General features: G+C 26.4%; 2 protein-coding genes across 5 annotated transcripts in view; one reads left to right on the top strand and one right to left on the bottom strand.

Moving 5' to 3' along the window:
- LOC145975959 (sex-regulated protein janus-A) overlaps positions 1-14,305 on the bottom strand; it is a 113,318-nt gene that overhangs the window by 18,859 nt on the left and 80,154 nt on the right. The window lies entirely within an intron of this gene.
- LOC145975939 (phosrestin-2) overlaps positions 4,230-14,305 on the top strand; it is a 72,264-nt gene continuing 62,188 nt past the window's right edge. For all 3 annotated transcript variants that reach the window (XM_083106716.1, XM_083106711.1, XM_083106708.1), the window contains exon 1: positions 4,230-4,451. The gene's annotated coding sequence lies outside the window, so the exon portion shown is untranslated. The remainder of the gene's footprint in view (positions 4,452-14,305) is intronic.

Genomic DNA, 14,305 nt, shown 5'->3' with positions numbered 1-14,305 from the left:
TAGCATATTCAAATATTGAAGAAGTACACAGCGTACATTTCGATTCCTTCTTCAGGTCATCTTCAACATAAATAAATAACAATGAATAAAATAACAATAATTTTGAATTATAATAAGATGTCAAATGAATTAATCAAATTAAATAAAGAACTGTGAAGAATTATGTTAGGGAGCGAATCATTCGGCGCCTCACTATCAGTATTTTAACAACGCCTATAACGAAATTAGTCAACAATACTTATTAATAACTGACCAATATAAATTAAATCAACTGAATTATTAATAAATTAAATGAACTAATAAATTTTAATTAAACTAATATAAATTAAATTAAATATGTACAGTTATTTTTAAGAAAAAGAAAAGGAATTTACAATTGACAGTAACATATTTTTTTCCTAAAAACAACTATGTTTTTTGTACACCAATTGATTGCTCCCATTATTTTGGGCATAAAAATATTGAGGTAAGATCATCTCGAAAAATGAATATTTTACGAGATATTTTATATACTTTATGTAAACTTAAGAAATTATTTCAGGCCTCATAACTCAAAGTATTTAATGAAATATTAAAAAAAAGTATTTAATGAAATATTTAAAAAATATTCAATGAGAAAATATTTCATTATAGTGTTTACAAAAGTTCTCGAAATAAGTTATAAGAATGTGTAATAGAAAATGGAGAATTCCATTTAAAAAATTGGAAGTACCTTGACTTCACCTTGGAAAGGTGACTCAAGCTCAAGTTCACATTTTCATCATGTGGCCTCCTTGAAACCATCCAATTTTTATCTGAAACACTTTTTTTCCATCTTGTTTACTTTACGAGATATTTGCGTGCGTTGATTAAAATGACTCACTCTGCATATATATGTGCGTGCGTGCGTGCGTGCGTGCGTGCGTGCGTGCGTGCGTGCGTGCGTGCGTGCGTGCGTGCGTGTGTGTGTGTGTGTGTGTGTGTGTGTGTGTGTGTGTGTGTACAAATATGTACAAATTAAAAAAATATATGTATTAATAAATTAAATATGTATGTAAAAATATAAATATAAATTACAAATATAGTTTACAAGGTATTTTATACTTTAAGTTTGACATAATTTTACATAAATTATAAAATATATTTCCATTGTACATAAACTATAAATTACTCAATTTAACTAAACTGTTAACTTATTTAATAGCTATCCAATCCTTATAATTTTTTACATTGTGAGTAATCGATTTATATGGACAAATTAGAATAGGTAGTCCCATTTAAAAAAAAAACAGGTTGACCTTCATACAGCTTTAGTAGCTACACCTGAGATCAAACTAATATCCCTATCTTTTTTCTTTTCCAAACCGTACAATTTTTATTTGAAATATTTTGTCTACCGATCTCAGTTTTTGAAATATTTACCTGGGGCATTTAAAATGACGTCCAATATTTAAATAATATATAATAATATTTAAATATATGTACAAGGTAATTTATTGTTGTGTCAAAACAACATATAGGAAATCTCTAAAAGAACAATTTTTGTTCTAAACATGGGTCCGAAAATGCGTGGTTACGAAACTAGCATCATGTGCATCATTACATTTGCTGAAAACGTACGTGAATATAAATACGACCAACCATGAACGTCATCATAGGCAATAAACGTTCTAACTTCATCGTTTATTCATCATTCGGAATTTAAAACGAAGTAATCTACTGATCTAAAATAATTCCATATCCATGCTTAATTCTGGTACAAAATAATTTTATTGAAAAGTATGTAATTATACTTTCTATATATAAATAGTATTTTTACACTTAATTAATTATTTAAGCTAGATTTTATTTTAAAATTAACATTATTGTCTTATATTTCAATGATCAAATAATAGTTCGACATAAACTCCGAACATCGATATGCTGTCTATTATCATTCTATTATATTAATGTTGTAATTCTGACAATGAGAATAATATTTGCTTATACATCCTGCATACATATCTATGTATACGGTATGATAAATTTTCGACTCAAAAGAAATTTAAGAAAATTTTAAAATCTTTCTTGTTAATTCTTTAAATCAGCAATTTTATATATTTTAAAATCTTTTTAATAGAATTCTCATGTAAAACTTTTTAAAATATTTATAATTTGAATCCTTTTGATACCACATCTTTTTATTGCCACAGGTAGAAATAAGCGAGTTACATATACCAGCATACCAATATTTGAATTGAATTTTTTATTGATATTTGCTACTTATGTAAAACGTGTATCACTACAAATGTGTTGTCAATTTTATACTTCACCTACTTTTATCCTATTCACGCTGCATGCACAAACACATGATTTTGCAGTCCTACATCGTTGTTGCTATATGATCTTTGACCATACTCATTTCCCGTTGTAGAAACGTTTCTTTCTTTTCCTTTTTTTCGTATTAAATAGCATGAAGTAGCTCATTGAAATAATATGGTTATACCGAAGCATATAAAGTCGCAGTAAAGAAAAATGGAAACAGTTTTAAAACAAGAAAATTGCTTCATTTCTGATTGTTAAGCATTATAACTTTTAGTTTTGCCAATTAAGAATATAATCATGTTTTTCAAGTTTTTAAGGGTTCCGACCTTTTTGTAACACCCTGTATGTATGAAATATATTATGTAAATTACGTTAATATAAATTTTAACAATTATTATGCCTATCCATCATGATGAAATTGATTAAACAAGCAGAGCTAACAGAACAGAAATGTTTAAAAATAAATGGAATATAAAATTTGCATATTTCAAATTTAAGATTTTCAAAAAGCACTGCAGCACAAAAATAGGCATAATAATTGTTAAAATTTATATTAACGTAATTTATATAATATATTTCATGCATTCAGGGTGTTACAAAAAGGTCGGAACCCTTAAAAACTTCAAAAACATGATTATGTATCTTCTTTACACCAATTGATTCCTCTCGTTATTTTGTACATAAAAATATTGAGATAAGATCATCACAAAAATGGATATTTTATGAAATATTTTATAGTTTATGTGTAAAATTAAGAAATAATTTCACAAAGTACTTAATAAAAAGATACTTTATTATAGTGTTTTGAAAAGCTTTGAAGAGCTAAGCTAATAACAATATGCAACAAAAATAGAGGATTCCATTTAAAAAATTTAAGGTGACTTTGTCCTAACCTTAGCGTCGCAATCCAAGGTCAAACTGGTAAGATCAGTAAATAGATTGTTTTAAATCCTACAATTTTTATTTATAACATTTTTCTATAAAACTTATATTTTTCGAGGTTTTTAAGAATCCCGATCTTTTAGGACTAAATACATATAATCAGTACAAGCCATAATCGATGAAGAGAAAAAAAATTAAAATCGATAAGAATACATCCTGGAAGAAAAGGTACATTGACAATAGCATACAATTAATCACTCATCTCATTAATGTGATCGTTCTGGTGTAGCTTGCAATTTGACGAGAATCATTTGTTTATCAGTGACAGTTTGCTTCAGGCATTCTTCAGCGATTTCCACATAATAAATTGACGAAAGATGCGCTAACACCGGAACAGATATATAGGTTTCGCTAAAGGTGAGATATAAGGCAGTAAAGCTTAAAAATAACCTCATAAACTTCTATAAAATATTTTTCTGCAACGCATTTTTTTATCATTTTATCACCATCATTACTTATTTTCTATCGATTAAATGTGTTTTTCGCGAAAACTGTTAATTTTGACGAAATAAAATAAGAATACTCCTTAAAAAAAAGATGTGGAAAGAAATTCTAAAACATATTTAAAAATAAAAAACTTATCAGCTTCAAAGTTTTGTAAGTTGAAAGATTTATAGATCCGCCCCTGGTTGTCCGACAATATTTAATATTTCAAGAAACCTATCGCATATATTTTAAAGATCTTTTTAATAAAAATAATTGCAAATAGCAAATTATTAGAATCCATAGATTGACAAAAGTTATTCAAGAAAAATGCTCAAATTTTAATTTTAAAGATAAATATTTCGATAAAAATATTATTAAAAACAATTTTATGGAAATTTGTTATTTATAATTTTATAAGAACGCATTATTTTTATCTGCTCTATATATGCCCATGAAAGATTGTATCCTTCTTCACTTTACTATATCTTAAATTCGCATTTTTCTCTATATACCGCAATATGTCAATCGCCACATTGCTACCCGGAGGATGTGCGTTGTACGCGTCGCGACGCCAGGCGTCGCGACGCGCCAGTAGACGGCCAGCCGTGCTACACGACGGACGCAACCGTCGAGTCTTACTACTTTGACGATTCAAACGACGAGACGAAAATCCGTGCGCGAGAATTCTATTGTGTGTTAAGCGTTGTCATCTTGAAGAAATAAAGAAGTGCGCGAAAATTTGTCACGCAAAAACTTAAAGAAAAAAAAATCAGTCGAAAATTGAAAGCGATATTATCTCGGTGAGCTGAATTTTTGAAAGAGAAAGATCTTTTACGCATGCAATTTCTTATCTCCAATTTATTAAAGGATATTAAAGAAGATCTTATTAGAGAATAACAGATTACTGAGTTAACATGTAACGAGCGTACATTTTTAATATTCATAAATTCTTGATATATATATCGAGAACAATTCATTATAAACTGTCACCGTTCATAGCACTAATATGTTGTTAAAAAAAATAAAAGACGACAAAGCATTTCTTCTTCCATAGGGAAGATCGATGTGGCCGTAAACGACTTTAGTGTTTATGATCTGACTCGTTCGACTCGATTTTAGTATCACAAAAATGATCTGCTGAGTTGACAATCGTGGTGTGGCTCGATGATATCTCGACGCCACATCGCATATAATAGGTTCGCAAGTAAAACAACTCGCGCAAAATATGTTTATTGCGCGCCGTAAACAATCGGGATTCATTTGTATATCGCAGTGCGTATTTTCTCATTAATTCACCAATTCTGCCCGCGTTTTTTTCTCAATAGGATAAATTTCATTCAAATGGCTTTTTAAACATTCATATATGCAATAATAAAATATTTTCTGCACGATCAGTAATATTATAATATTAATCAGTAATATTATAATATTATAATTAATCTTTAATCATAAATTATAGATAATCCGATTCTCGTCAACAGTATGAAATTATTTAATATTGAAATTAAATGAGAGTCTGGTCTTACGTTTAACATGACAAAACTCTTGAAAACGATCTCTTTGTAAATAATATTTGAAGCTTTTACGTATTGAAATCAGGATTAAATTATTATTGATATTTTTTATTTACTCAAAATACTGTGAATCTCTGAGAGCTTTAAAATTTAAATTAGGAATTTTCAAACTGTACCTGCCACTGCATATGAAATAAATAAGTTTGCATAATTTACTTATGAAAATCGAAAGTAAAAAAATAATTAACTGATATTATAAATTATATTGAATTAACTCTTTCTACATAAAATACAATTTACAATTAATATGATAAATTAAATTAAATTAAATTAAATTGAATAAATAATAATAATTATTATTATTATTATTATTATTAGTCAAAAATTAAATTGAATTAAATTTTATTTTATTTTATTTTTGACTAATTATTATTTAATTCATTCAGTTTTTATCAATTTTTTTATTCAATAAATATATTTAAAATATTTATACACATATATAATAAATATTTAACAAAATTAAATTAAAAATATAGTCAAATTCTTTCTTATTTTAATTGTTTATGATACTCCAGAAAAAAGAACATTCGGATAGAAAAATATTCTATCTTTGAACAATGTGCATATACACGGTGTTAGGGCAATCTCTTCCCAAAAAAAAGCTCTCGTAGCTTAAGAAAAATATGTAATTTGCAATTAACAATTATATTTTTTTTTTCGAAACAATTATGTGTTTTCTTTACACCAATTGATTCCTCTCATTATTTTGTACATAAAAGTATCAAGATAAAATAATCGAAAAATGAATATTTTACTAGATATTTTATGGTTTATGTAAAAATTAAGAAATTATTTCAAGCCTCATAACTCGAAAAGTACTCGATGAAAAAATACTTTATTATAGTGTTTTGAAAAGCTCTCGAGATAGCTACAAGTACTTTTTGTTGGAAAGAGATTGCCCTGACACCCTGTATATATAGATATGTAATATATTCTATAATATATATATATATAATACGTGTATTATATATGTATATGACACGTATTACAGAATATCATATAAAGCGCTTTACACGCCATATCATTTCAATATTATCTCAATTTAAATATTCTAAAATTTGAAAAAAATCTCTATTAATATATAAAAATATGCACTGATGAATCACACACATATACTAAGGAATGTATAAAAATTATACCATGTAATCTACGTATATTTTTACATAGCTGAAGATAATTATCTAAAAGAAGCATGTTAGAATTTTTTTCGTATTTCAAAAGCATACATACATATACATTTGATGTAAGATTTATACCTAACAAATAAAGCTCACTAGTAAGCCTCCCAAACAACTCTCGAACAATTTAAACTATTAAAATACGCAATTTTTGCGTATCAGCAGACATTCAACATGTATTGTGAATTCGAGAAGAGTGTATATTATAATTTTCTTCGTCCTTCATGAACAATATATTAAACGAATATCATTCATATCGCAATTAACTCTTTTCGAACCTTTAATATACGTGATTTCGATGATAGTTTACGACGGAAAAATAGAAAAGAACTAACAATATTCTTTGGTACTTTCGACTAATCGATTTAACATTTTCTTTATGAGTGGATACGATATACATTTTATTATAAAAAAGAGAATTTATATTCATATATGATCAGAGCTAATGAGCAGTAATGGTTGCACAATGATTCCATAATTTATGATCGTTGTTAGGACAAGTGCATTTTGATGAGCTATTGTAGTGTGTGTAATCTGATGTGTTTATTTACTGAATTCTATGTATATACAGTTAACATTTACATGGAGAAATTTGTTTGTTCCTTAATATAGCTAATACAGGAATTATATTTAATTCCAATCTAATTTACCTCACTCCATTAACTCTTTAATTTAGTTTACTCCTCATCATCGATTCTTTTTTGTATACATGACAGAAATTATTGTTTTAATCAATTCACTGGTACACCCGAAATCAACGTTTTGTGCCAAAACTGGTGAGAGCAAATAAATTCGTATTTTACATGAAAGTTTATCTATAAGGGGTTTTTTGCGTCGCTGGTGACGAATCAAGGATCGAAATTTCAAAATTCAAAATGGCGAATCCAATATGGCGGACTAATTTTATTTCATTATGGAGAAGATCAAATTCGATATGTTCGCGTTTTTCGAGTCTCTTATGATAAATCTATAGACAAAATTGCAAAATTTAAACTGGCAGATCCAATATGGCGGTTTCTAGTGATTAACTTTGATATTCCATTATGGAAATATATCACATTCGGTACGTTTTTTTGGTCGCAAATAACGGATTAGTTCAAGACATTCAAACTTGAACATATCGAATTTGAATCTTCTCTAATGGAATAACAAATATAATAATAGAATAACAAAATTAATTCACCATACTAAATTCGCCATTTTGAATTTTAAAATTTCGATCCCAAATTTGTCATCAGCGACCCGAAAAATGTGGGTGTATCAAGTTTCTTGCAAATCCGTTGAAAATTGGCAAAGTTATTCATAGTGGACATATATGGGCCATTACCAGTTGTGACACTTTTTTTTTTTGGCCATTACCAGTGAACTGATTAAATATATGTTTATCGCGCATTTTTAAATTTATGAATATCTTTTGTTAAGTTCATTAAATTTATTGAGTTTCCTCCCGAAAGCAAGTTATTAAAGATTCAATAGCTAAAAGGCAATGCAATAATTATATAACATGTGACATTTGCACACACACACACACCTCATTAGTAACATTTATTATTTCAATCAATAACGTTCAAGTATAATCGATTCTTGCGTCGCTCAACTATATAAAGTTGCCTTGATAGTTTCTATAATTATGCGATGGTGAAATCAATTCTAAAATCAATCCTAGATCAACGATATAAAATTATAGTGCACTGTTTACATTACAAAACATTGTCTAATCTAAGACAATGTAAACAAAACTTTAAGCTGAGATAAAACGTTTACTGTTTTAGATACAAAGGAAGATTGAAAACACATGTAAAGGTCTTTTTCTATTTAGATCTTCTATTTAGAATTTATAAGCTTTGGAATAGCATATCCACGGTATACAGTGTTTTACCTAAAGTATTATAAAGTGTTTCCCTCGAAACTTGACATCGTACAAAAAATAATTCAGACAAATTTTAGGATTAAATAAGGGAAAAAAGTTGATAATCTTAAATTTTAAATGAAGTCATTTTTTAAGATTATATGAAGGTCAATCTAGTATTTTTTTAATAAAACCACCTTATTTCTTTAAATCGATTTTTGGTAAAATTTGGCATAGAAAGTTATATATGTATATATATATATATATATATATATATATATATATATATATATATAAGTAGAATGTGAGGATTAAATAATTGATCAATATTTTATATTTTAAGTTAATATAAAATTTGATGTAAACTGAGATATTTCGTAAAAATTTTTCGATTTATCTTGCCTTAATATATTTTATCAATGTTATTAATGTTATTTTACAAAATAATAAGAGAAATAAATTAATGTAAAAAAATGTAGTTATTTAAAAAAATACAAATTTGCACTGAATAACTACATATTTTCCAAAACTATCGCACTTTACTATAAATATTTTAATAGAGTTCAAATGAAATTTTCTTTAACACAATTCCAAGTAAATTTTAGACAAAACAAGTTTTAGTAATAAATCTCGATTCAAATAAACGATAAAGTTGTTATAAATAGGCCTATATATACATATATATATATATATATATATATATATATATATATATATATACGCATTCTTCATACTCAAAATATTCATTTAATAGCAGTCTGTTAAATTATACAATCGAATTAGTGAAACTAAAATGATTTCATATTTGCGATTATACGTATTTATTAAAAGTGCTGTATAGTTTTATTAATGTTTGTTAGATAAAAAACTGTTTTTCTCTAAATTTAGATAAGAATGTAAAATAATGTCGAAATTATTGCAAAAGAAATTATTGCAAAAGAAAATTGTGAAAAATCTGCGCTACATTCAGCAAAGACTGCTATCTTAAAGCTGATAGTCTCTATGAAGGATAATACGATCGAAGTAGATTATAAGCGAAACGAATTACGTGTACTCAGTCCATCTGGAGTACAACATAAAGAGAAACGAGTAATGGTTTCGTGCTTTTTGTCTGATCTTCAAACTTTGATTTATTGTTCTTTCCTACATTGCAGCAGCCAATGCCAGTCTTGGAAATGGCATTTATTCTGTGCTCTTCAACAGAATAACGATCTTTGCTGTAAAACTTTTTGCACCTTAATTTCACGTTTCTCTCTTTCTTTCTTTTAGTTTGTTGTTATTTTAAAAGACTAATTTTCGAATGACGAGAATGTTTTGATAAATATTTATTCTTTTATCTTGATTGATCACAAAATTATTAAAAGGAAAATTAATTCTCTCCGATTAAGCTAGATCGAACAACACTTGTCAGGTAGATAGAATAGCAATTAATCGATCGATAAGATCAGGGCCATTCGCACTCTTAGATTAAATATTTAACACCTTGACTGAAACAGTGTATTAATTATATTAATTATATTGCGAGGGAGGTGTTTTATTTTTACTGTTTTCGTATTATTTCCATCATTATGTATCATTATATATTATGTATATTTAAAAAGTTTACACAGAACGTAAATAGTAATAAAAACACAGCCAATCGTGCAAGTTATATTAATTTCTATTACATGTTTACACGTGGAGCTATTGTTATACATATATAATATTATCGAAAAATTTCGAGAAAATACCTTTTGTTCAATATAAACCATAAAATTATGTTTACATTTGTTTCAGAATTTATTTTGTATATTTAAGTCGAAATAAAGACAAATATAATAATTTAAATAATAATTTTACATATAATAATTTTATAATTTGCAGTTCTATAATGGTTCTAAACATGATAATTTTATCAATATAATATAAATATTAATATTGTAAAATATTGCAGTGTAATTGTTTAAAAACTGAGACAGAGTTGTCACATCCTTGATATTAAAATTTAAATTTGCGCGCATTTAGACATTTATGCATGAGATTACACTTACTTTATTTTAAGTGAGAGACAACTTCAAATGCAAATTATAATCAACACAAAAATGCTTTATGAATATATTATGCGACTTGATCATTTAAATCATTTGATCAATGAAACAAGCTCAACAATGCATTGTGTAATCTTGGTCCATTCTCTCTCTCTCTCTCTCTCTCTCTCTCTCTCTCTCTCTCTCTTTCTTTTCCCTTCTTTCACAGTCTGCAAGCGCTCATAAATCATTATCTGCAGCATCTAATCCTTTTATCCTTAATACGCCTCTTGTAATATCATCTCTGGAACAAATCTTTCAAAAATTTAAAGAAATATGCTCTGTAACCTCATATATTGCATTATACGATAGATTTTTGCATATATTATTATAAAGATGAGTATATTTTTATCTTTAATTTTTTGAAAAGATATATTTTAAAAATTAATTTCACAGTATTGGCACGGAAGTGTCCCCCTCCGATTTTGATGAGCTTTTAATATATTGTTTTCTAGATAAAAATAAGGGACACGTATTTTTTATATGTGCCCATACGCGTGTCTAGGGGTTAAAACACCCCTTTGAAAAAAATTGGTTTTTTTCTTTCGAGATGAATATTTCAGGAACTATAAGAGTTAGAAAAAAATTTTCAAATTAAAAGTTAAATGGCTTTAAGAGTGCTTTACAACAATAACAAAAAAAATTTTTATTTTTTAAATTTTTCAAAATATTTTTTTATTTTATTTTTATTTTAACTTTTAATTTGAAATTTTTTTCTATCTCTTATAGTTTCTGAAATATGTTTGTAAAATATATTTTATCGTGTGTGTGTGTGTGTGTATCCTCGATTACATTCCCGAAACACACTGCAAAGCGCTCCATTTTCTTTATGAATCTCTCAATAATACTATAGAAATATAAAAAAAGCAAAACTTTTTAAAAACTTTTGATTTAAAAGACAATCTTTTTCTCTTCTTTCGTTTATTCTTCTTTTTATACTATTTTATCAGTATTGTTGAAAAAGTGGAATCTTACAATATATATTATATAAATCGTATCGATGCATTGAACAATAGCGTGATGTGATGCAATTTCTAATATTTTAATTTTTTTAGCTTACATATATATTTTTTAGCTAATTGACCAATTAATAGTATTAAGTATTTCTTAATTACTATAAAGTTGAAATAAATGTTTTATCTGTTTTTTATTTACATTAAAGAATCGTAGAAAAAATAACTTTAAAAATGTAATTTTTTTTCAATTTATATAGCAAATGATTAGAAACTAGTAAGATATAAATGTGTTCAAGAATATAATTATTATTCTCTTACATTAGATGAGTTTAAATGTAATGAAGATAAATTTATAACTATGATAGTGCAATTTAGAAGTCGATGTAATTTAGGCAACTGCACCTCTATATATAGTAGTAATATTTTATTATATTAATTAATGTCAAATTCATTAAATTGGATCAAATAAAATAATAGATAAATATTATTAAATAACATTTTAACAATAATAATAATAAAAAGATTCTTATATATTATCATTATATATTATATATGCATCATTATACAGGGTGTTTCCCCTGTCAGGGGACATTTGCGACAAACTTAAAGAGGTGATAGATCTCGATAAATGGAACAATTTTTGTGTTAAGCAACCCGTGTCTGGCGATGCCTCCTTAAGGCGTCAGGCTGCAATAAACATTTACGCAGTTTACGAAAGTTTAGTGTATACAACCCCTGGTAATACCTGAAATGAGCTCATTGACAAGATTGTGAACGATACAATTCGCAATAATCCTGGAATTTTTCAGAGGGTGCGTCAGTCAATGCACCGTAGATGCAATGTTTGTATTGAGGTTGCAGGTCGCCATTTTGAACATTTATTGTAATAAAATAAACAAAATATAATTTAAAACCGTATGATTTTTTTTATTTTAATCTAACCATATAGAAATCAAACAGCATCAGCCTGACGCCTTAAGGAGGCATCGCCAGACACGGGTTGCTTAACAAAAATTGTTCCACTTATCGAGATCACCCCTTTAAGTTTGTCACGAATGTCCGGAAACATCTTGTATATTATTGTAATAATTTATTAATTGTAATAAGATATTAATTTTAATATAATAAAGAAATTATTTCCTTAATATTATCTAGAGATAAAATTGTATAATTGTATAATGTTTGTTATGCTATTTATTAGTTATTTGTTTAAAATTTGGAGTTAAAGAGAATTCGTTACCGATTATTACCCCGACATTAGTTACCCATAATTAATTAACTATCTAAAAATTTATTGCTGCAGTAAATTAAGCAAACTGATAATAAGTACAGTGAATAGAATTATTATTTTATTTTTTCTGACTATATACAATCACCAAAACATTTTACTCACAAAGAAACGCGAATTTAGAAATTTATGTAGAATTTATAATCTTTTTGTAAATTTTATTTATCGAGAATATATTATTACTTTATATAATACAAACTAAGTGCAAATTAAAATATATTCTTGAAACTCTTGATACAAAATTTAGGAAATATGCTATATAGTTTTTTTTTAATTTGAATGACAGCTTTTATAACAATTAACTTCATTCCAAAAGATGATTGTTTTCCTTCTCTCATTTCTATCTGAAAGGATTATGATTATCTTCTTTCTACAATCATCATAGTATTTTTTAGTAGCTTATCTATGTAAATATTGACACAAATATATTCAATTCAAGCAGTTATTTCTGGAAAGTTATCGCTCAATGTTCGAAACTGCAATCATTATTAAATGAAATCACGTACACGAACTATATAACTATGTAAAAATATTTTCATATTGTCGTCGCTGTTAGTATAAATAACAATGGAAAAGTTGTTTGAACGAGTTTGAAACTCTCAAGTGATAATGTAGTTGTAAATGCCGTTTGTATAATAATGCGTAATGTATATACGAGTACATGTAATTCTGATATTCACACGTATACTCGACAACTGTCGCTAGCAAATAATTAACGGTTACGTATTACATTCTGCGCATAATTACAAAATCACATAATTACAAATCGGATGATTATAACAAATTCTTTTATGGAAATCTTCGTCGTCCCTTTCGTTTATATAAAACAAATGATTTATGTATTATTTTATTATCGATATTGATTTTCTAAACTATTCTAATTTATTCCAATATATATTCAAATATGGTATTTATTATAGTTTCTTATTATGCTTCTTTCGGATATTATACTATTTACTTTATGATGAAAGCGTATTGAATTATTTATAACATGAATAAAACATTCTGAGAAGAGGATTTCCTTTAGTATTGTTTATAAAGCGTTCATATTTTATTCTCTATTAACATTTTAACAAAAAAAAGAGATAAATACAAAAGAAAACAGAGATATGAAGTAAATAATAAAAATTTGAAATAGTGAGAAGTGATTTTGTCATCATTTTTTTCTCCAAGTTATAATAAAGTAAAGTTAAATTCAAAATCCTGATATAATCTGATATAATAATTTAATCCTTAAACATTACTTGTTAGACAATATTTCGATAAATATATAATCAGATACCCTCCCCCATCATATATATATATATATATATATATATATATATATATATATATATATATATATATAGTTCTTTATATAATAGAAAATATTGCAAAAACTGTAAAAAATTAAAAAATATATAATCAAGAATAATTCGATTAGAATAAATCTGATTAATCCTCTAGGGCATATATTTTATTACAAAAATGAATATATTTTATTCTTATTAAACCGAGAGTACGCGATATTGTGTAAATTTAATTAAACAAGATCGTTTAATATAACTCTCTTCAAGTCTATTCTCATTTATAAACTCTAATTAGCGTAATTTTATTGATGTATCTTCATAGAAGATGTTTACAAAAGTTTATCTCTCCGCGAATTTGTGTATGAACAAAAAGAATATCTTGAAAATGATTAATAAGATAGACATAATTTTACATGATTATCGAAGCTGTTTAAATATTCAGCTATTAATATCT

The sequence above is a fragment of the Camponotus vicinus genome, unplaced genomic scaffold, assembly GCF_025532165.1.
Source record: "Camponotus vicinus isolate PSW18456_S1 unplaced genomic scaffold, iyCamVici1.0 SCAF_1, whole genome shotgun sequence".
Lineage (NCBI taxonomy): Eukaryota > Metazoa > Arthropoda > Insecta > Hymenoptera > Formicidae > Camponotus > Camponotus vicinus.
The sequence above is the reverse complement of the archived record's forward strand: the minus strand, read 5'-3'. Positions and strand labels throughout refer to the sequence as shown.